The sequence below is a fragment of the Callorhinus ursinus genome, unplaced genomic scaffold, assembly GCF_003265705.2.
Source record: "Callorhinus ursinus isolate GAN/ISIS: 27379988/994484 unplaced genomic scaffold, GSC_fseal_2.0 scaffold22, whole genome shotgun sequence".
In the NCBI taxonomy this organism is placed as follows: Eukaryota; Metazoa; Chordata; class Mammalia; order Carnivora; family Otariidae; genus Callorhinus; species Callorhinus ursinus.
The window spans coordinates 2,742,228-2,764,087 of record NW_027397084.1 but is presented as its reverse complement, the minus strand read 5'-3'; the positions used below and the strand labels follow the sequence as shown (position 1 = coordinate 2,764,087).

The following is a 21,860-nucleotide window of genomic DNA, read 5'->3' as shown; positions in this document are numbered from 1 at the left end:
TGTCCAATTTTCCCAACACCATTTGTTGAAGAGACTGTCTTTTTTCCATTGGATATTCTTTCCTGCTTTGTCAAAGATTAGTTGACTATAGAGTTGCATCATGAATCCATTTCTGGGTTCTCTGTTCTGTTCCATTGACCTATGTGTCTGTTTTTGTGCCAGTACCATACTGTCTTGATGATTACAGCTTTGTAATAGAGCTTGAAATAAGGAATCATGATGCCACCAACTTTGGTTTTCTTTTTCAACATTCTTTTGGCTATCTGGGGTCTTTTCTGGTTCCATACAAATTTTAGGATTATTTGTTCCAGTTCTGTGGAAGAAGTTGATGGTATTTTGATAGAGATTGCATTGAATGTGTAGATTGCTCTAGGTAGCATAGACATTTTAATAATATTTGTTCTTCCAATCCATGAGCATGGAATATTTTTCCATTTCTTTGTGTCTTCCTCAATTTCTTTCATGAGTATTCTATAGTTTTCTGAGTATGGATTCTTTGCCTCTTTGGTTAGATTTATTCCTAGGTATCTTATGGTTTGGGGTGCAATTGTAAATGGGATCAATTCCTTAATTTTTCTTTCTTCTGTCTCATTGTTGGTGTATAGACATGCAACTGATTTCTATGCATTGATTTTATATCCTGCCACTTTACTGAATTCCTGTATGAGTTCTAGCAATTTTGGGGTGGAGTCTTTTGGGTTTTCCACATAGAGTATCATGTCATCTGCAAAGAGTGAAAATTTGACTTCTTCTTTGCCGGTTCAGATGCCTTTTATTTCTTTTTGTTGTCTGATTGCTGAGGCTAGGACTTCTAGTACTATGTTGAACAACAGTGGTGATAGTGGACATCCTTGCTGTGTTCCTGACTTTAGGGGAAAAGCTCTCAGTTTTTCCCCATTAAGAATGGTATTCGCTGTGGGCTTTCATAGATGGCTTTTATGATACTGAGGTAAGTACCCTCTATCCCTACACTGTGAAGAGTTTAAATCAAGAAAGGATGCTGTACTTTGTCAAATGCTTTTTCTGCATCTATTGAGAGTATCATATGGTTCTTGTCCTTTCTTTTATTTATGTAGTGTATCACACTGATTGATTTGCAGATGTTGAACCAACCTTGCAGCCCAGGAATAAATCCCACTTGGTGGTGGTGAATAATCCGTTTAATGTACTGTTGGATCCTATTGGCTAGTATTTTGATGAGAATTTTTGCATCCATGTTCATCAGGGACATTGGTCTGTAATTCTCCTTTTTGGTGGGGTTTTTGTCTGGTTTTGCGATCAAGGTAAGGCAGGCCTCATAAAAAGAGTTTGGAAGTTTTCCTACCATTTTGATTTTTTTGAAACGGCTTCAGAAGAATAGGTATTAATTCTTCTTTAAATGTTTGGTAGAATTCCCCTGGGAAGGCAGCTGGCCCTGGGCTCTTGTTTGTTGGAAGACTTTTGACTACTGCTTCAATTTCCTTGCTGGTTATAGGTCTGCTCAGGTTTTCTATTTCTTCCTGGTTCAGTTTTGGTAGTTTATTTTATTTTTATTTTTTTTAAAGATTTTAATTTATTTATTTGAGAGAGAGAGAATGAGAGAGAGCACATGAGATGGGGGGAGGGTCAGAGGGAGAAGCAGACTCCCTGCCAAGCAGGGAGCCTGATGCGGGACTCGATCCCGGGACTCCAGGATCATGAGCCGAAGGCAGTCGCTTAACCAACTGAGCCACCCAGGCACCCTCAGTTTTGGTAGTTTATATGTCTCTTGGAATGCATTCATTTCTTCCAGACTGCCTAATTTGTTGGCATATAGTTGCTCATAATATTTCTTACAATTGTTTGTATTTCTTCAGTGTTGGTTGTGATCTCTCCTCTTTCATTCATGATTTTATTTATTTGAGTCCTTTCTCTTTTCTTTTTGATAAGTCTGGCCAGGGGTTTATCAATCTTATTAAGTCTTTCAAAGAGTCAGCTCCTAGTTTTGTTGATCTGTTCTACTCTTCTTTTCGTTTCTATTTCATTGATTTCTGCTCTAATCTTTATTATTTCTCTTCTCCTGCTGGGTTTAGGCTTTATTTGCTATTCTTTCTCCAGCTTCTTTAGGTGTAGGGTTAGGTTGTGTATTTGAGAACTTTCTCGCTTCTTGAGAAGGGCTTGTAGTGCTAAATACTTCCCTCTTAGGACCATCTTTACTGCATCCCAAAGATTTTGAATGGTTGTATTTTCATTTTCATTTGTTTCCATGAATTTTTAAAATTCGTCTTTAATTTCCTGGTTGACCCATTCATTCTTTAGTAGGATACTCTTTAACCTCCAAGTATTTGAGTTCTTTCCAACTTTCCTCCTTTTCTAGTTCCAAAGCATTGTGGTCCAAAAATATGCAGGGAATGATCCCAATCTTTTGGTACCGGTTGAGACCTGATTTGTGACCCAGGATGTGATCTATTCTGGAGAATGTTCCGTGTGCACTCGAGAAGAATGTGTATTTTATTGTTTTGGGGTGGAATGTTCTGAATATATCTGTGAAGTACATCTGGTCCAGTGTGTCATTCAAAGCCCTTATTTCCTTGTTGATCTTCTGCTTAGATGATCTGTCCATTGCAGTGAGGAGGGTATTAAAATTCCCCACTATTATTGTATTATTATTGATGTGTTTCTTTGAATTTGTTATTAATTGCCTTATATAATTGGCTGCTCCCATGTTAGGGGCATAATTATTTATAATTGTTAGATCTTCTTGTTGGATAGACCCTTTAAGTATGATATAGTGTCCTTCTTCATCTCTTATTATAGTCTTTGGTTTAAAATCTAATTTGTCTGGGGGGGTGGGGGGATGGGTTAGCCTGGTGATGGGTATTGAGGAGGGCACGTTCTGCATGGAGCACTGGGTGTTATGAACAAACAATGAATCATGGAACACTGCATCAAAAACTAATGATGTAATATATGGGGATTAACATAACAATAAAAAAAATTAAAAAAGAAAAAAAAATAAAATAAAATCTAATTTGTCTGATATAAGGATTGCCACCCCAGGTTTTTTTTTTTTTAATGTACATTAGCATGATAAATGGTTTTCCATTCCCTCACTTTAAACCTGGAGGTGTCTTTGGGTCTAAAATGAGTCTGTTGCAGACAGCATATCGATGGTTCTTGCTTTTTTATCCAATCTGAAACCCTGTGTCTTTTGAGTGGGGCATTTAGCCCATTTACATTCATATCTCACATATTCTTTATCCATTCATCTATCGGTGGACAGAGGAGTGTAGTTCTTCATTGTGCAAACTGCCTTGTGCTTTGTGGGATATTTAGCATCTCTGGCCCATGGCACCCAATGCCAGACCACCTCTCATCATTGTTACAATAAAAAAGACTAACACATTTTCTTTTTTTTTTTTTTAAAGGTTTTATTTATTTATTTGAGAGAGAGAATGAGAGAGAGAGAGCACATGAGAGGGGGGAAGGTCAGAGGGAGAAGCAGACTCCCTGCTGAGCAGGGAGCCCGATGTGGGACTCGATCCCGGGACTCCAGGATCATGACCTGAGCCGAAGGCAGTCGCTTAACCAACTGAGCCACCCAGGCGCCCAAGACTAACACATTTTCAAATGCTCTAGGAATATCTCCACTAGACTGGGTGATTCCTCAGGATCTTCCAGTTTGGATATTCTTGGAATCCTCTGGTTAGTATGTAGGGACCACTGGTGGCCCAGAAATATGCAGAGTCCTGAATCGTGGGTCAATGTTGGGGAAGAGCTTGAACCAAACTGGAGATAATGCCCATACCATGACTGAGCACCTGAGGATAGAACTAGTGTCCAGTTTCCCAGTCTTCAAAGGGGCACAAACTCCCAGCCGGCTCTGGCTGGCTTCCCAACCTGAAGAGTTTCAGTCTGCCCTGATGGACAGGAGTCCAGACAGTAGGTGATATTCTGGTGAGGAAAGGACAAGCTACAGCAGTAGCCCATGGGGAGGGACCAGCTGGCAGGGCAACGGCTAGGACTTAGACAACATCATGAGGGATCAGAGGATTTGCAAGAGCAGGTTAAAAAGTCAGTTTCCTTACGCAGGCCATCCCAGGAGGTTGGTGGGGTGGATGGGGGACAGCTGTGACTTGGAGAGCAGGCCAGGGCTCGAGACTGACCACCAGGCTTGTGGGCGGTGGTTATGGGCAGTGGGATGGTTATGATAGCACTGATCTGGAGGAGGCTGCAAACACACTTGGTTGTCCCGTCTCGTTGGTGGCGGTGGATAGGGGCTGAGAAAGATTGCTGTGTTCATGAGAGGTGAACACTGACCAGGGATGAGACAAATGAACAGCAGCCATTCCTCAGAGATAGTTTGTGGCTGGGGCCCTGGGGAAACCAGAATGTTGCTCAATGTTGAAAGCTCAGGATGAGTTTTCAGAAGGTTCTGGGAATTGCTCCATTCACTAACTCACCGAGTCATCCAACCCACAAGCATCTCTGAGGCTGCTATGAGACCACCCCGATCTTGTACATGTCCTGGGACCGTAGCTCCTCTGGCGTGAGGTGTCAGAGCTTTGGTGACTGGTAAAGGGGGAACTTGGCAGGAGAAGAAGTTGTTAATATTTCTCCAGCGGGGTCTAGGAGAGGCTGCTCTGAGTTGAGACCACTGGCCTCAAGCAGGTAAGGGGCAGGAAGGTAGAGGGCTGGAAAGGACATTGCTGGGTAGAGCGCCACCTGAGCTCATGCGCGGCAACCACCCTGTGAGTTAGAGGCTCCGCTTTCCCTCGTTTTGCAGATGAACAGAGGCTCACTCTTGCATTCAGAAGGGCATTTCTCCAGGTTCTTCCAGCTTGAGCTGCCCTGAGAATCTCCAATGGCCCTTGCTGTGATGTCTGCGATCTTGGGATCTCAGGTGGCGCCTGCCGGAGTGGGACGCAGGCGGCCTCTGGGTCCCCTCTGCTCCTTCTGACGGCAACGTCTGGGCCTCAGCGGTAACACCATACATCGGTTTGCCACAAGCCTGGTTATACGGCTGGCCTCCTGGAATCTGCTCACCCTCAGGCAAAGTGATAAAACCAAATTTTTGAACTTTCCACACCAAGGACTGAGGTTTGGTGACTCCACTGTGCACCCAAGAATGCTAGCTAACATGTTCTAACATGAGTACTTGTGATGCGCCTGGCACTGCTCTCAGCAATTCAGCTCTGTTAACTCACTGGAGCCGCACACCAACCTGGGAGCTAGGTACCCTTGTTAGCCTCATTTTACAGATGAGGAGACAGGTATGGAGAGGCTGAGTAACTTGCCTATAGTCGCACAGCTGATAATGGGCAAATCCGGGTTCAAATCCGGGTATGTTGGCTCCAGAGGCTCCAGAAGTGTGGCCAGGGGCTGGCTGAAGCAGACTGCCCCCCTCTGAGCTAAGGACATCTGGATTTGGGTCCCCAAAGGCTGCAGTGGAATTTCAGTGAATTAGCTATGTAACCTGAAACACATCCCCCTTACTCTCCTGAATATCTGTTTTCGCCCTGGTTGAATGGAAGGATTGAAATGCATGATCCCAACTTGGTTCCAGCTCTGACATTTCAAGAGGCTTCATCAGGCTAAAATAAGCAGCAAGAGGCGCATCACGGTTGCGAAAGGGAGCTTGGGATGTGCGTGCGTAGAAGCCGGGAGGCTCTTCCTGGTGAGGAAGCATGGAGGGCTAATTGCGAGTGCATGAGCTCAGCTGGGGGCCACTTTCTCCCCTCTGTGTCCACAGCTGGCTGTGAGTCACTGACGGGTCACTGGCCACAGCAGGGCTGCTGGAGACAGGGCAGTCCCAGAGCACGGACAGAAGACAAGTCCAACCTGGTCCCAGCCTTAGGGGCCCCTGGGCGCGTTCTTCCCAGTCCCCATCTAGATGCTACTGCACTCCGGCTAGAAAGTGCTCCATCTTTGTCTCCCCAAGCAGAACACCGCTTTCTATCTCAGCTCTGTCAGCCCTGGTCCCTGGGCTGCTCAGCTCATACCCAGTGGGTCCCTCCTCTGAGCCAGCGGTGGGTTAGAGGCAGCTAAGACTACAGTTCCTGCTCTCAGGAAGCTCACAGGGCTTGGGGGTGGAGGGGGAGGGACAGGGCTCCTAGGCATGAGCTGGACCTACGTCTCAGGCTTCTGAACATGCCAGGGGGAGCTCAGAGCCAGGGCACCTGCCCCGCCCACCCCAGCCTCTGCAGGCCAGGTCATTGCCAAGTGAGACCAGGTGCCAAGTTCCTCCTTCTCAATCCCATCCCCAACCCCGAGGAGGAAGGTGCCACAGGAGCATTGACCTCAGGACAGATTCGTGCCAGGGGGTCAGCCCCTGGGAAAGTAGCCCAAAGGGGGTGACCTTTTTGGCAAGAGTGAGAGGGTAATCAGGACAAAGCTGCTCCCAAGACACCTCTGTCCTTGCCCTGCTGCAAATGTCATCCAGCACGACACGTCTGGCTTTGCTGGACGGATTAGAAATGTGCTTTTCTGTAAGCGTGTGTGCGGCGTGCATCTCGGGGCCGTGGCTATTTGTCCACCTGGGGTCTGACTCAGATGCAATTCTGAGACACGGGTCAGCTGTCTGCAGCCTCCTGCTCATGTGTGAATACTCGGTAGTAATCATCCTCATTCATTCATTCATTCATTCATTCAAATAATAGCACCTCTGCCAAGTGCTCCTCTTGGTTCTGCTTAAACTCATCCCGAGAAACTCACTGTCTTCTGGGGCAGCCTGATCCACATTGTGACCATCTGACTTCAAAAACCTTCCTATTGATGATTTGAAATCTGACTCCCTGGGCTGATCTTCTCCTGGTGCTCCTGCTCCTTCTGCCCCTGGAGAACCTATATATGGCAGCCCTCGGACAGTTCAAGGGACCTCCATTCCCCCACCCTCCCTCCTTCTCTCTCTTTCTTCCCTCCCTCTGTAGACATTTATGGAGCTCCTATGATGTGCCAGGCACCAGGAAAACAATAGTAAGCAATGGCACATATGGCCCTTGACCTCACGGTGCTTACAGTCCATTAGGGAGACACCGCTTCTGGTAAGGGCAACCCCAAGACCAGGGCTGGGTGGCAGGCAGAGCATATAAACGTGGGACACAACTGACAGTGAGGTCAGAAAAGGCTTTCCTGAGGAAGTAGAGCTGTAGCTGCTGTGAAGAAGGTACAGAGCGGAACTAGCTGAGTAGCTGGAGACACCAGTATGCAAAGGCTGTGGCTAGTGCGGGGGCCTCCCAGATGCCGGAGTCTTGTTTTGGGGGTTAAACATCCTTGTGGTAGTTCCTCCTATGATGGGCTTCCTAGAGCCTTCCGCACCCTGTCACTCTGTCATTGTCCCCTTCATGGGGAGATCCCCAGGTCTGGACCCACGGCTCCTGGAGGGCCTGGCCAACTCAGAGCCTGGGGGCTGCCCCTCTCTCTTCTAGCCGGCTGCTGTCCTCCCATTAGCACAGCTCCGATCTGCATATTCGTTGCTCCCTAGGGAACAAGCCCCCTCCCAGCAATGCTCACCCAAATCCATCTTACTTGTGCCCCCCACCCCCAGCTTGTGGCTGAGCTGTTCGGTATCTGACCTTGCGTTCGAGTCCTTGTGTTGGTGTACGAATGCTCATCTCTCTGATGTGGCCTGCTTGTTCCAGTCCAGCAGAGTCTGTTCTGAGTCTAGATTCTGCTGCTGGCTGGGATGTGCGGGGCTGCACTCCCTGTGAACGCGACTGGCCAAGGAGTTTGCGTGTCCTGTCTGTGTACCCTGGACAAGGTACTGGCAGGCAAGGTCTCAGAGAGTACGGGAGGTGACAGGGAAGGCAAGAGGCCTGAGAGCTGGGGAGGGCGGTTTGGAGGACCAGCTCCTGGGGCTCCAGAGAGAGGTGCCTAGGGCCTGAGGCCTACACTATGCTGAAGCCACACTGTTCTGTGACCTCTGACCCCTGTCCCGTGCCTTTCTACAGCCCTCATCAATACAGACCAAGGAGTGGGGCCGGCTGCATGTGTGTCTGTGCATGTGTGGTATGCCCACGTCTGTCTGTGTCTGTGGGTGTGAGGTGTGTGAATGTGTGTGAGTTGTCCGATTAGGCCTTGCTGTTGGTTGGCACCCATCATTTGCCAGTGGTAACCTTATCACTTGGGGGGATCCAGGTCACCAGAGCCCTAGAAGAGCTTCCACCAGACCTGCCTTGCCTAACAGCCATACCAGGTGGCCCCATCTGCCCTCCTGCCCTCCCGTCTGCCTTCAGCGTCCTCACTCACCACCCTAGTCCCTCGGGGAGCTGACTGGGCAAGCGGGCAGGACCCCCCACCCCAGTCCTTTACTTCTGTCCACAGGTCACCCTGCCGCTGGTGCCATCCCTCTGGTCCCTCTTTTTACTTCATCACTTCCCCTGTCACCCCCTCCTCACCTTCTCAGACTCAGCTGGGGCATGGACTCCTCCAGGAAGCCCTCCCTGATCCACCTCTGTGTTCTCACAGACTGGAGGCCCTAAGAGGGCAGGGCCCCTGTGGGATTTATTATAGTGTTAGAGGCTAAAACTCAATACATCTTTTTTTAAAAAATTTATTTATTTATTTGAGAGAGAGAGAGAGAGAGAGCACAAGCTGGGGTGGGGGCAGAGGGAGAGGGAGAAGCAGACTCCCCGCTGAGCAGAGAGCTCGACTTGGGGCTCAATCCCAGGACCCTGAGATCATGACCTGAGCTGAAGGCAAGGGGCGGGTCCCTCTAGAGTTGGGGGGGGACAGGGTCCTGGGATTGAGACTGAGCCCCCCAGCCGCCCCAAAACTCAATACATCTTATTAGATGAATGAAACAGTAACCTCTCTAGGCTTCATATTTCTTATCTGTAAAATGAATGAAATTTGACACACAGGGTTCTGAGGCGGGTTGTGGGAGACGGTGCATGTGAATGTCCTAGGATCATGCTGGGCATATAGCAGATGTCCTGAAACACTCCTCACTTTCTTGCCCTTTAATGTTCGTGAACCCGTGTTCTTTTTTTTTTTTTAAGATTATATTTATTTTATTTGACAGAGAGAGAATGAGAGATAGAGAGTACGAGAGGGAAGAGGGTCAGAGGGAGAAGCAGACTCCCTGCCGAGCTGGGAGCCTGATGCGGGACTCGATCCTGGGACTCCAAGATCATGACCTGAGCCGAAGGCAGTCGCTTAACCAACTGAGCCACCCAGGTGCCGGCCGTGTTCTTTTCTGTTTTAAAAATATTGTACATTTTTGGACTCTTTGTTTCCAAAGCATGACTGGCTTCTCGGAGCTCAGGTCTGCACTCAAATGTCACCTTCTCCCAAAGACAGTCTTTGACTACGCCATCTGAAATCGCCCCACCCATGCCACACTCTCCACTCCAAGTCTTATCATGACCTCAACTTTTGTCTTTTCTGACTTGTTGATCAACTGTCATCCCTCCCTAGAATGTGAGTACCACGAGGGCAGAGACTTTGGCTGATTTTTCTATTCCCATAGCCCCAGTGCCCAGAGCCGTGCCTGGCAGAGAACAGAGATCCAGGAGTTCCCTAGGCCAAGGCAGAGAAGTCTCTAGGGGACAAATGACTCTGTGTGTGTGTGTGTGTGTGTGTGTGTGTTTGGGATAGGGTGAGGTGCCCTGAGGGAAATCAGGAAAAATGGTCTGTCTGGGGCTGTGCAGGTGCATGCTGCCTGGGGGTGTAAGTGTGGGGGCAGCACCTCCTTTGCCTGGTGACCCTGGGTGGCTGGGCTGAACACAAGCCTTTCTCAGCGCCCCTGAGCGCAGGCCATCTGTTGGCAAGGGGGGACTGGGGTACTTCAGCAGTTCCCCCACTCTGGAGGGACCCGCCCGCTGCCCTGTGCTGGGACCCCAGGCCCAGGCCTGCCTCTTATTGGTGTTATCTTTCTTCCCTCTGTGGCACCTGCTCCCCTCCTCACTCTGGCCTTCCTGTCACCAGTGCCCCAAGGGCCCCCTCCCACCTGCATTCCCTGTTGGCACCGAATCCTCACACTTGCAGCTTTAGTGGTGCTGTGGGGCTCCCCGGGTCTCCTGCAGTGGGGTACACAACCCCAGCTGGGTTTCCTGGTGCTCGGCCTCCTACAGCTCAACCACCGCGGGGCCCTTATCAGCCGCCCACCCCTGCTGCTCTGGTCCTTGTCCTAGGCATAGTGAGAGGGATTCCAGAAAAAAGCTGCAGAGGCTCCTGCCATAAGTGCTGCCCCTCCCACTGGGGAAGGGCCCTCTCTGTCTCCACTCATCCCACTCTCCCCCCACCTGAGGGGCCCAGCACCAGAGAAACCCACCTGACTTCTGGCTGGGGCGGGGGTGGGTGGGTAGGGAGGGCAGTGAGCGTTTGCATATACCCAGATTTGGACCCAGGCTCCCGCCCAGCCCTGCTGGGGTTACCCAGTGTTGAAAGGATGCCCCCTATCTGTTTGAGCCCCCCACCCTGTTATCCCGGGGCCCTGCTCCCTACACCCGGAAGGCCCACAATCACTGCTTCATGCTCAGAGCTGTCAGAACCCCCAGTTCGAGAGCTCCCAGCCCTGGCAGGGCCCCAGAATGCTTGCAAGGGAATGATTTCAGGGTTCAGAGGTTTATGAAGTGTGCTCTTTGGAGTGCCCTGGAGCTGATGTGTGTGTGTGTGTGTGTGTGTGTGTGTGTGTGTGTGTGTGTGTGAGAGAGAGAGAGAGAGAGAGAGAGAGAGAGAGATGGACTAGGGTCCTGGGCCCCCACTCCTATTTTGACCACAGAACCCCAAACGTTTTCTGTGTTACCAGTAGAGATGCCACTTAAGTTGCTAAACAGAAGGATCCATTATTTAAAAAAAAAGTTTGAAAACTGGACAAAAGTCCTTTTACATATGGGGAAACTGAGGCCCCGAGAAGCACATAGCTTCTCAAGGTCACAGTGGGATCAGTGGCAGAGCTGGTACCATACCAGACTGCCTGGCTCATAGGCTGACAATCTTGCCAAGATCAGGCTGAAATGTCCCTCTCAGGAGGTGGCAATTGGGGGTGGAGTGCCAGGAAGGCCCCATCCAGAGAAGCGGGTTAAGGTCACAGCCTCCCCACCCCACAGGCCCCCTGTGAAGGGCCTGGGAGAAGAGTTGCTTTGGAAAGGTGGCTCAATTCTTAACTGGGGGCTTGAGGTTTTGAAGTGGGAAGGGGAAGGATGAGGGAGGAAGAGTGGAAAGTGAGCAGGGGACAGGGATGCATCCTCTGGGGCACTCACACCTGCTCCCCCTTTCAGAGCACCAAAGGCCCTCCTGCCAGTTTGAGATTGCATCTACATCCTTTTTTTTTTTTTTTAAGATTTTATTTATTTGATAGAGAGAGACACAGTGAGAGAGGGAACACAAGCAGGGGGAGTGGGAGAGGGAGAAACAGGCTTCCTGCCGAGCAGAGAGCCCTATGTGGGGCTTGATCCCAGGACCCTGGGGATCATGACCTGAGCGGAAGGCAGGCGCCCAACCAACCGAGCCACCCAGGCACCCCCCCCTTTTTTTTTTTTTTAAGAGAGACTGCTTCTAGATTCTCCCATGGTCACTCTGACAGGTCTCCATAGGAGGAAGGCTGCTCCAGAGGTCCCCCCCGCTCCACAACCGTGACTCACTGGAAGCAGCCCCTGACCCCAAACACCTGAGTTCCAAGGAGAGGGAGCTTGGGCCAGGCATAGAGGGGGGCTGGGTGGCCTTGAGGTGATGACTTCTGCGGTGGGGAAGTTGTGAAGAAGGGGGTGGGGATTTCAGTCTCAGGGTTCCTGTGGACACCTCCCTACTGACAACAGCAGAAATGGCACAGTAGGGGGCCCTATGGCACTCACCATGTCTCCCCTCGGTGTCCAGATGGGCACCTGGGAAAATGCTATTGGATGAAAGAATGTGTCCGTCTCCCCCCAGGCCCCCCACAGTCACAAGCCCCTCCCTCTCCCCACACCTCTGTCCTTTAGAGACTACAAGGACTGAGTTATTCTTAGTAGGTTTCATTCATCAAAGCATGACAAACGGTGTCCTGGGAGGAATGCCCGGGTGCTGCCAGAGCCAGAGGGCTGGGGTGGGGTGCAAAGGCCCTGTCTCAGGCGAGAATCCAGTGCATTCAAGGAGCTCCAGACTGAGGGGGAGCCATAGCCCTGCCCTCAGGGAGCCTCAGTCTGAGGGGGAGACACAGCCTTGCCCTCGGGGAGCTTCCTGTGATGGAGGATACTACCCCCACACCCCAGTCCCCTAGCCCTCAGTAAGATCCTAGACTAAAGGGAGAGATCTAATATCCTGCCCTCAAGGAATCTTTAGTTGCATGGCAGAAAAACCGCTACCATCCCTGCTGGGGAAGGCACACCCAAGGCACAGATTGAAATTCAAGATGAAAAAAAAGGGGTACCAGAGGGGTTTCCAGAGGCATGTGCAGCCCCCACTGCCACCGCATCTGGGGAGCCTAAACGGGGGCGCCCAGGGTCACTCACCTGGGCAGGCTTACCAAGAAACATGCAAAGACTACATGGGGGTGGCATTAGCCCAGACCAAGATCCCGGCACCTGAGAAAAGGTTAAAGGCAAAGCCAAGTGGACTGGTTTCAATCAGGGGTCTCAAACCCAAATGCCTTTGGGGACTAGTCTAACCACACTGGCCTTTGCCAATGGGGAGGGCAGTCAGACAACTCACACTGTCTGTCAGCTCTCATATTCAATAAAAGAAAAAACACACATACTCATTGCAGGCCAAACAAAACCTCACTAAAGATTAAACTTGGCTCAAGGCCATGAGTCTGCAGCCCCCTGGACATCAGGAAAGAACTCCTGATAGAGGAAAGGTTTAAGCCTGGTTTGGATAAAGAAGCTGACAGCCAAGTTGCTCCTTCTTAGTCCCGGCCACGAGGCCTGGCTTCCGTGTCTTCAGGGCCTTCTCCCACCCTTCCCGGGAAGCAAGACTTTAGCCACTCCTCACTAGCTCCCTTCTGACACACAGGCCACAGCTGGTGGGCCTCCCGGCCCCCCTGCGGCTCCAGGTCTGTGATGAAGGTATCACCTTTCCTTGCGAGAGGGTAATTTCCCTGTCAGGGGAAGGAGCCTGTGGGGCGGGTCACAAGCCACCCTGAAATAAGCTGATCTGGGAGTTCTGGCTGGGTGGCCTTCCCCGTGAAAACCTTCACTTTTCTGTGCCTCACGTGCAAAGTGGGGATACTCTTGCCCTGGTGCCCTGCCCTGGACAGTTACTTTCCACGGGCCTCAGTGTCCCTGTCAACGCAACGGGTCCTGCCTCCTCCCCACACTCCGAGTCCCTTGTCCCTTCCGGACACACAACTGGAGGGCTGTGGGCTCACGGGAGGGAGGGACGGGACGGCCTTCTTCACCTTGAGGCTCGGGTCTCCAAGTCCTGCACCTCCCCTCTCCCCACCACAGGTGGGGGTCTCAGGGCAGTCTCGGAGGGCAACAGGAGGCGTCGGCGGGCAGAGCCACCGCGCGCGCTCCTGGGCCCGGGGAAAGGGACGGGTTCCTAATTAGGGCGCGTTGGCCCAGCGCCGCAGAGCGCCGCGGAGAAGAGCGGCGGTGGGTAATTAGAGCGCGTTAGCAGTGCCCCTGCAATCTTGTAATTTCTCCGCGCGCTCCGGGTGTGTGGTGAGAGGTGAAGCGATGCGGGCTCGGCTCTGAGTCAGACTCTCCGAGGTCCGGGTGGGGACGCAGGGGGCGGCAGAGGCCGTGGAGAAAGGACTCCTGCCGTGGGAGGCGCCATCGCCTTCCCCCGGCGCGGAGTCAGCTGTCCCCGGGCTGCTCGCCAGGCGCCCCACGGCCGCGCGCACGGGAGGGCGTGGCCTGGGGGCGTGGCCAGGAGGGGGCGTGCCCCCACCGCCCCTGGCTTCCAGGGGGCGCTCTCCGGTCCAGCGGATCTTCCGCGGGCATCGAGCGGTGTCCCCGCACCTAGCCATGTGGCCCGCTCCCCGCGCGCAGGTGGACTGAAAGAGATGCTGGTGCAATGCGCGAGGCAGAGACTCCCCAAATTCCGTCAGCGATGGGCAACAGGTCTTAGGACGGCGATAGAAAAAAAAGAGAGAGAGAGCTATCAGAAGGGAGTGGGGACGCATATTGTACCCGAGCACTGAAATCAGTTCTGGGGGAGCAGGGAGGAGCCAGTGGGGGGCTGAGGCTGGGAGGGGAGTTTATTTATTAGCCAGATTAGCCAGCATTAATGGGGGAGCAGTGGTGGCCGGCGGCGGCAGGGACATAGTTGGCATAGCTGGCATAGCGGCGGGGCCTCCCGCGGCGCGGGGCTCTGCCGGCTTCAAAGGGGCTTAAAGAGGCCCGTGGTGGCACTGCCACGGCCCCGCGGGGGAGGGCGTGGGCGCAGGCGGTGGGGGAGAAGGCGGCCATTGTGCACCAAGGGATTAGGGATCTGGCCTGGAAGGAATTTTAAACTGCTGCGAGCCAGCGCCCCAGGACTCCCCTCCCGCCCCACCACTGCTCTCCTGAGCTGGAGCACGCTGTAATGTTTACCTGCATTTTGGTGTCTGGGGGTCCTCCCCCTTCCTTCCTCCCTTAGATCGGATACATCTCGGGTTGTCAGCTTTGACAAATAAAAGTACAGGATGTCCGGTTAAATTTGAATTCCAAATAAGCAATGGATACTTTTTTTTTTTTTAGCGTAAGTACGCCCCATATGTTGTATGGGATATACTTATACTAAAATATTCGTCGTTTAACTGAAATTCAAATTTAACTGGACGTCTTGTATTTTTTTCTAGCAGCACTAAAGTCACTGAAATGTCTAATCCATGTCAGCAACAGATTGGGGGGCCCAGAAAAATTCTATGTGGCCGTGTGTCTCTACCCTCAGACTAAGTTTCTTGAAGCCCGGTACTCTGTTTCACCCTTCAGAATGGAGCTTTGTTGGTAGAACACGTCTCCATCGGAGTGGGATCTTCCTGAGGACGGGGGCTGAATTTCAGATTGGAGCGAGTAGGTCAATGTCTGAGTCCCCTTCATTACACTGGGCATACCCCGAGGCAGGATTTGTGTGCTATTGGGAGGGCGGGTCTGTCTCCTCCCTCAGGCAGGTGGAGGGCCCTCCCCCCATTAGTATAGCTCCCTGCCCACAGGGGGCGCTAAGGGCCCAGAGCACTGACCTACAGATGGATGGGTCCTGGATTTTGGCGCTCAGGGCTGGCAGGTTCTCTGGAATGGATGCACCTGGGGATTTGGGGGGTGGGGCCTCCATCCTGTGTGGCTCCTGACTTGGTCCTTGCTCTGGCAGTCGAGGCCAAGGCCTGCCGGGGCCAGAGGCTGTGGCCAGCACTGTGGGAGAAGCTCTGAGTCTGGTTACCCAGTTTCTGCCAGGAAGGGACAGTGTGGCCCTAGGTACAGAAGGGCCCTGCCCCCCCCCTTAACCATGACAGCAAGCCCCTATCCTCCATTAGCCTCACTAAAGCCCACTGCCCAGCCTTCGCCTGTTCTGTTCTCTCTGTCCAAAGCACCTGCTCTTCCTGTCCTCAAGAACACCTGAAGTCTCACCACTTCTGGATGCTCTGGCCTTCAGCAGAGTAGGTATGGCCAGGTAGGCTGCTTGGGCCCCGGGGGATCTTATGGTAAAAAGAGCCCTCTGTCTGCTCCCTCCTTCCTCACCAGCCTGGGGCCACAGGGGCCAAAGAGGGGCTAAAGGCAAGGGTGGGAAGCACGGGAAGGTTGGGGAGTGTAGATGCAAGCCTCTGCCACCCTCTCCTCCCCCTCCGCCCCCTGTAGCCCCTTCCCAAAACCCTTCATACCCTGGGGCCTCCCAACTCTTTTCCCTTAAAGCTGAGGGAAGCTGGGGAGAAGTCTTTTCCCACGGTCCCAGCCTCAACAACCCCCCACCCCCTGCTCCTTTGGCCACAACCACCTCAGCCTCTGCAGAGCCTGGCCTGGCCCACCCCATCCCTGCAGGGCCCCCTCCTTGTGCTGGGGCGCCTGCTTCCGCGGGTGGCATCATCACCCCATTCCTTAGCCTGCCCAGTCATCAGGTCGGCAATTAGCTACTTCCTCTCAGCAGCATGAGGCCACCGAACGTCACAGCCCCTCCCCCGGCCAGCCGCGGGAGGGAGTGCTGGGGGTGCCCCCCACACTTTGTAGTATGTGCCAAGTCCTGGCGTGAATCCCCCCTCAAAACCACTGAGCGCTGGGGTAATGAGCCTCCCATCGAGGAAGCCGGGTGCTCCCTGTGTTTCCTGGGGGCGGGAGAAGCCTCCTCCTCCATGTCACCCCATCCCATTGGATGAGGACACTCCCGCTGCCTGGGTGGGGCCATACCAGCTCAAGGGCACCAGTGGCCAGAGCAGGCGGGGCCTCAGACCCAGGTGTCTCTGTCCCCAGATACAGGTGGCTTTTACCAGGCTCTTACCTGGGGGCCAGGAGTCTGAACTGACGGTGGCGGATCTATGGTAAGGGGAGAGAAATGGGGAGTCATGCTATAGACACCCAAAGATGCAGGGGGGCAGACTCTTCATGAACACCCACAGGGGCTGGCACACCCGTGCCTAGGCACACTCACAGATACGGCCTGTGCAATGTATATCCCACCGCAACTCTGCCCTCGTGTGTCTCCGATGGGCAAACCCAGCTGGAGCTACAGCTGTGTGCCCAGAAGCCCCATCCTCCAGACGTGTGCACGCAAACCCACCAACATTCTCAGAGAGTCAGTAAACTCACGACCACACCAAAAACAAAACCAGGACACGGCCAAAAAGTCCAGGAGGGTGGGAGGAGAGGGAGAGACCACCCCCTAATTTGTCCCGCCACCCCAGGGGCCAGGCGGTCTTCCTGGGGAAGGGGGGGGAGCAAGACCGCACCTGGAGGGGGTGTGTGTGGTGGGCAGGTGGGCTGCCGCAAGAGCAGCTGTGGTCTGAGTGTGGAGGAGTGGGTGAGGTGTGGATTTCCAGAGAGAATAAAAAATGCCAAAAAACATAAACACGTGTGTCATTTTCGGCAGGCCATTTAACTCCTTAGGACCTCCGCAATAACATCTGTAAAATGGGGATGACCAGAACACCATTTAAACTTGGTTGTGAGGGTTAAATGAGATCAGTGGCTCAGAGTGGGCCCTAAGCCAACAAGACTATGGAAGAGACCCTCCCAATGTCCCGTCTCTGGGTGGTGGGTTTGCCTAAAAGAGCTGCCCTGGGAGATTAACAGCCTTCTTTCTGGGCCTTACCTGAACACATACTCGCCTCTGTCTTTCTCCCTTTCTGGTTGGGCCCCAGGCCAGGCATGGTGGGTGATGGGGCGCTAATCCAGATGGGCCTCGGGGCGGGGCTTGGGAGGGGCTGGCTACCTGCTCCACCCCTACCTGTTTGGCACGGCAGGAGCTGAGGGCTGGCTTCCAGCCCCAAGAGGGTATGAGTCAGCCAGAGCCTCCCCATCCAGGCAGATGCTGTGCAGGGGATAGGAGCTTGGGTGGAGGGGCTTTCTAGGAACATTCCTGGAAAAGGACCTGGGAACAGGCGTTGCCACCTGGAGCCACCTCCTCAGCCTCCCGACCTGTGCCCAGCTCAGCAAATACCCTTGTCCTTGCTTCTCACAGCTCACCCTCTGGAGTCATGAGGCAAGGCCCCACTTGCCCACCCCCAGCTAGCCCTAAGCACCTCCTCAGCCACAGCAGGGAGCTGGGCCCACTGCCGCCATGCTGCCTTCCCACCCTCCTCAGCAAGGCCAGCGGGGTCTCTAAAGCCCTGCACGCAGGGGCACACATGCACACCTGCCCACAAACACGTGCCCATGGCCACAGACGCACAACCAGAGACACCAATGTAGACATGTCCTGGCAAGCACATGCACACACACACCACGCTCCCTCACGCTGTAGACACCCACACAAACACTCATGTGTACTCACATACAAACGTGCTGAGTCATAATCAGTGTGGTTGGTTGGATGTGTCCCTCAAGAGATAAGTTGAAGTCCTAACCCCCAGTACCTGGGAACCTGACCTTCGTTGGAAATAGAGTCTCCGCAGAGGTAATCAGGTTAAGATGATAGCTTACTGGATTAGGGTGGACCTTAAATCCAACGACTAGGGTCCTCTCAGGGAGAGAGAAGTTTGTAGACACAGAAACACGGAGACACACAGGGAAGAAGGTCGTGGGACAATGGAGGCAGAAATTATAGCAAGGAAGCCACAAGTCAAGGAACCCCGAGGATGGCCTGCCACCACCAGAAGCCAGCGGAGAGGCATGGAAGACTCTCCCTCAGAGCGTCCAGAATAAACAAACCCTGCCAACACCTGGGTTTTGGACTATGGCCTCCTCCTCAACTATGAGAGATTAAATCCCTGTTGTTGTAAGCCACCATGTCTTCGATAGTTTGTTAGGCAACTCTAGGAAATGAATATAATCACACACACACACACTCACACACTCACACGCATGTGACTGGCTCTGGGTTCAGTGAGGAGGTTGGTGGAGTTCCTCTTGGGTGTTCCTCTGTGTCTGTCCTCCTTCCCCTGTGAGTGGCTGTTGGTCCCCAAAAAGCTTATAGTCCAGGACAGTAGCTCAAAAGGTTTTTATTTTTAAATTTTTAAAAACTGAAGTATGGTTGTACAACGTCATATTCATGTGTCCAGCGTAGTGACTCAACGCTCCAGTACATTACACAACGGCCCCCAAGATAAGTAGATGATAAGTAAGACGGTAGTCACCATTTGTCACCACACAACGTTATTGCAGTCTCATCGACTATTGGCTATATTCCCTTTGCTGTACTTTTCACCCTCGTGACTTATTTAGTTTATTTATAACTGGGAGTTTGTACCTCTTAATCCCCTTCACCTTTTCTGCCCACCCCCCACCCCGATTTGGTCTCTGTATTTATGACTCTGTTTCTGTTTGCTCCTTTGTTTTGTTTTTTAGATTCCACATATGAGTGAAATCATATGGTATTTGTCTTTCTCCGCCTGACTTATTTCACTTAGCATAATACCTTCTGTGTCTACCCAAGGAGCTCAGAGTAATATTTAATCTCTCCGTGCCTCCCTGGAGTTCTTAATGACGCATGCACCCCCAAATCTGCTCTCCAGAATGGGTTGCCATGTTTATGCGCCCAAAAGACGTGTCTAAGAATGCCATGGCTGCTGTTGTCTTATGACATCAAAAGTGGAGGGGAGCCGGGTAGTTCAGTCGGTTAAGCCTCTGACTCTTGATTTTGGCTCAGGTCATGGTCTCAGGGTCATGGGACTGAGCCCCACATTGGACTCTCTGCTCAGCTCAGAGTCTGCTGAAGATTCTCTCCCTGCCCCTCTGCCCACCCACCCCCAGCTTGTGCACATGCGCCCTTTTTCTCTGTCTCTCTCTCTAAAAAAAAAAAAGTGGAAACAACCCAAATGTCCATCAACAGAATTGATGAATAAGTTATGAGGGACTCGATGGACAGCTACTTGGCCATGAAAAAGGAAGAACTAGCACTGAGGATTGCTCACAGGACGCTCACAGACCTCGGGCTGAACAGACTGGTCCAGACACAGAAGGCATGCCCTTGGAGTCCATTTGTATGGGGTTCAAGGACAGGCGAAGCCAATCTGAGGGGACACAAGTCAGAATAGGTGGTGTGTGGGGCTCCCGCCAGAATAGGGGTTACCTCTGGGGGAGAGGATTGACTGGTTGGGGCTTGAGGGAGCCTGCTGGTGTGCTGGAAATACCGTGTGCTTTATCTGGGCGGGGGCTACACAGGCATATACAGATGCACAAATTCACCAAGCTGTGTCCTTAAGATTTGTACAATTTGATGCACAAATCTTACACCTTGATAAAAAGTAAATTTGAAAAACTGGTTTCCAGGCAGTCCATGACCAGAAGCCACAGCAAAGCATCTTCTAGGGTGGATGCCCTGTCCCATGCTGCACCTGTGTCCTCAGGCTTGGGCCCACTTGTGTGGCTGACTTTCCAGATATTTGTTGACTGTAAATGCCAAGCCTGGGGCTGCCAGGGGAGACTGTGGAGGCGTGTCAGGACAGTCAGACCTTCCAGAGATGATCCATCTTTGGGTGGGAATGGTGAGTGTACGGGATGCTACTGCAATCCCCCATTAAAGACCAACGGTGATGATTTCTTCCACAAAACGCCCCCACTGCAGAGGAATAATGACTTTTTATTCAGCTTCTGCTATCTGCCAGGTAGGCACTGAGCACCTCTGAGGGACGTGGGAGAGTTGCCGCCTTATAGACAAGAAAACGTAGGCTCTGAAATGTTGAGGTGAATGCCCAGGGTCGCACAGGAAGCCCAGCAGAGAGGATTTTGCCTGACAGTTCCGTCACACTGGGGCTCCCCCAGGGCAGGGCTGTGTCTCCACCCTCAGTGTGGGCAGTGAGGGAATAGGGCTCAGATTTCTCTGCAGGAGGGGCTTATCCTAAACCTGATTTTCACAGCAACTTCCCTGCAACTTTGCATCCTGACTCTCACCCCTGAATCTGGCTTAGGGCTCTGCCCAGAGGTGTGCCATCATTTGGGACCGTGGATTTGGGGGTGAAGGAGGGAGGTGGGGGATGGTGTGGATCAGAGGGGCCGGTCCCTTTGGCATCCATGCTGGGATCCGTGCTGGAGGCTCCTTCCCTTCCTGGCCAGGACCACCCAGCTGAGCCCAGTGGAAGCAGCCCCCAGCACTTCCCAGGACCAGGTGCTTCTCACCCTGCCCACGCCTTGCCAGCAGGAGCTGGGTCATATGATGGGGGCGAGGTGGCAGGTGTAATAGGAGCCGATATCTTCCTCAGCCTGCCCTGTGACTATATTAAGCTCTGTGCCCTGTCTCCCCTCTCCCCCACCCTCAGGACTTTCCCTCCTCCCCCCTGCTCTTCAGACTAAGGAGTCATTCCTCCTCTCCCCCATCCTGGGAAATGGGCAGGAGCCTAACGAGGTCAGAGCCAGCAGGCGGGGGAGCGGAGGCAGTAAATTTAGGCCTTGGGTGCTGAGGAGTTGCAGAGGGAGGCCGCCTGCTCCTGAGGCCTTAACACCCCTCACGCTCAGTTGTCCCCGCACTGCCACCCACACACCACCCAGGGCTCACGAGGGCGCTCACAGAACATGCTCACCTGTTCACCTCACCCGTGGCTGAAGCAGAGGGATCCCTGGGGCTGCAGGGGGGTGGGGAATGTAGTCTGGGGGTGCAGGGCATTTGCACTCCTTGCCTAGATCCAAGGGCTCAGTCTTTCTCCCCCCCCCGCCCCCGCCTCAGTGGGACTCACCACCCCTGGGATGAGGGGCCAGGAGTCCCAGGAAGCCCTGCCTTCCTCCCCAGGGTGAGGGCAGGAGTCAGGGCAGGGTTTATTAATAAACTTGCTCCTGACTGGAAAGGCCTGGGCAGAAACCCCAACCTCAAGCCAATCAGAGCAGAGCTTTCCAGGAATGTTACCCCAAAGCGAGCCTTCCTCTGATTCCAAGATTATTTCCCACCCCTGACTTCATCTGCTTGGTGTGTGGGGCTCCCGCCAGCCTCCACTGGCTCTCCCTGAAGGCCTGCTGTCACTCGGCAGCTGACATCTGCCTTGGCCACTGCCCAGCGAAGGTCACAGCGTGTCCGTGGTGGGGCCGGGATTAGAACCGCTTCCCCTGTCACCTAGTTCTGCGACGCCCTGCTCCCCCAGACTGACGAGGGCTGAGCCTGCCGTGTTGGGAGTGCAGAATGGCCTCTGTCCCACCATGGCACCTTGACGATGGCCTGGCGCCCCACTCCGAAGGCAGCGAGCCCAGGCCATCTTATTGGCCTTGTGACCTTGGGCGAGCAGAATGTGACTTGTCCGTGGCTCACTGTCATCCTTTATAAAATGAGGCTAAAAATGCCTCCCCAAAGGCAGCTGCGAGGATTAGGAGCGCGCGAGGTCTGGTGTGCACTGTAGAGGGCTATCCCGGAGAGTAGAGGAAATGTATTTATGCTCTTGCCTCTATCACTAACTCCACCCCCAATTTCCTCACCATTACCCCTCCACC

At 52.9% G+C, this 21,860-nt stretch overlaps 1 long non-coding RNA gene across 1 annotated transcript in view; it reads left to right on the top strand.

Moving 5' to 3' along the window:
- LOC141374797 (uncharacterized) overlaps positions 1-16,722 on the top strand; it is a 35,795-nt gene extending 19,073 nt beyond the window's left edge. Inside the window, exons 3-4 of the long non-coding RNA XR_012381919.1 lie at positions 14,796-14,880; positions 15,389-16,722. This is a non-coding gene — a long non-coding RNA (uncharacterized lncRNA). The remainder of the gene's footprint in view (positions 1-14,795; positions 14,881-15,388) is intronic.
- Positions 16,723-21,860: the final 5,138 nt, after the last annotated feature.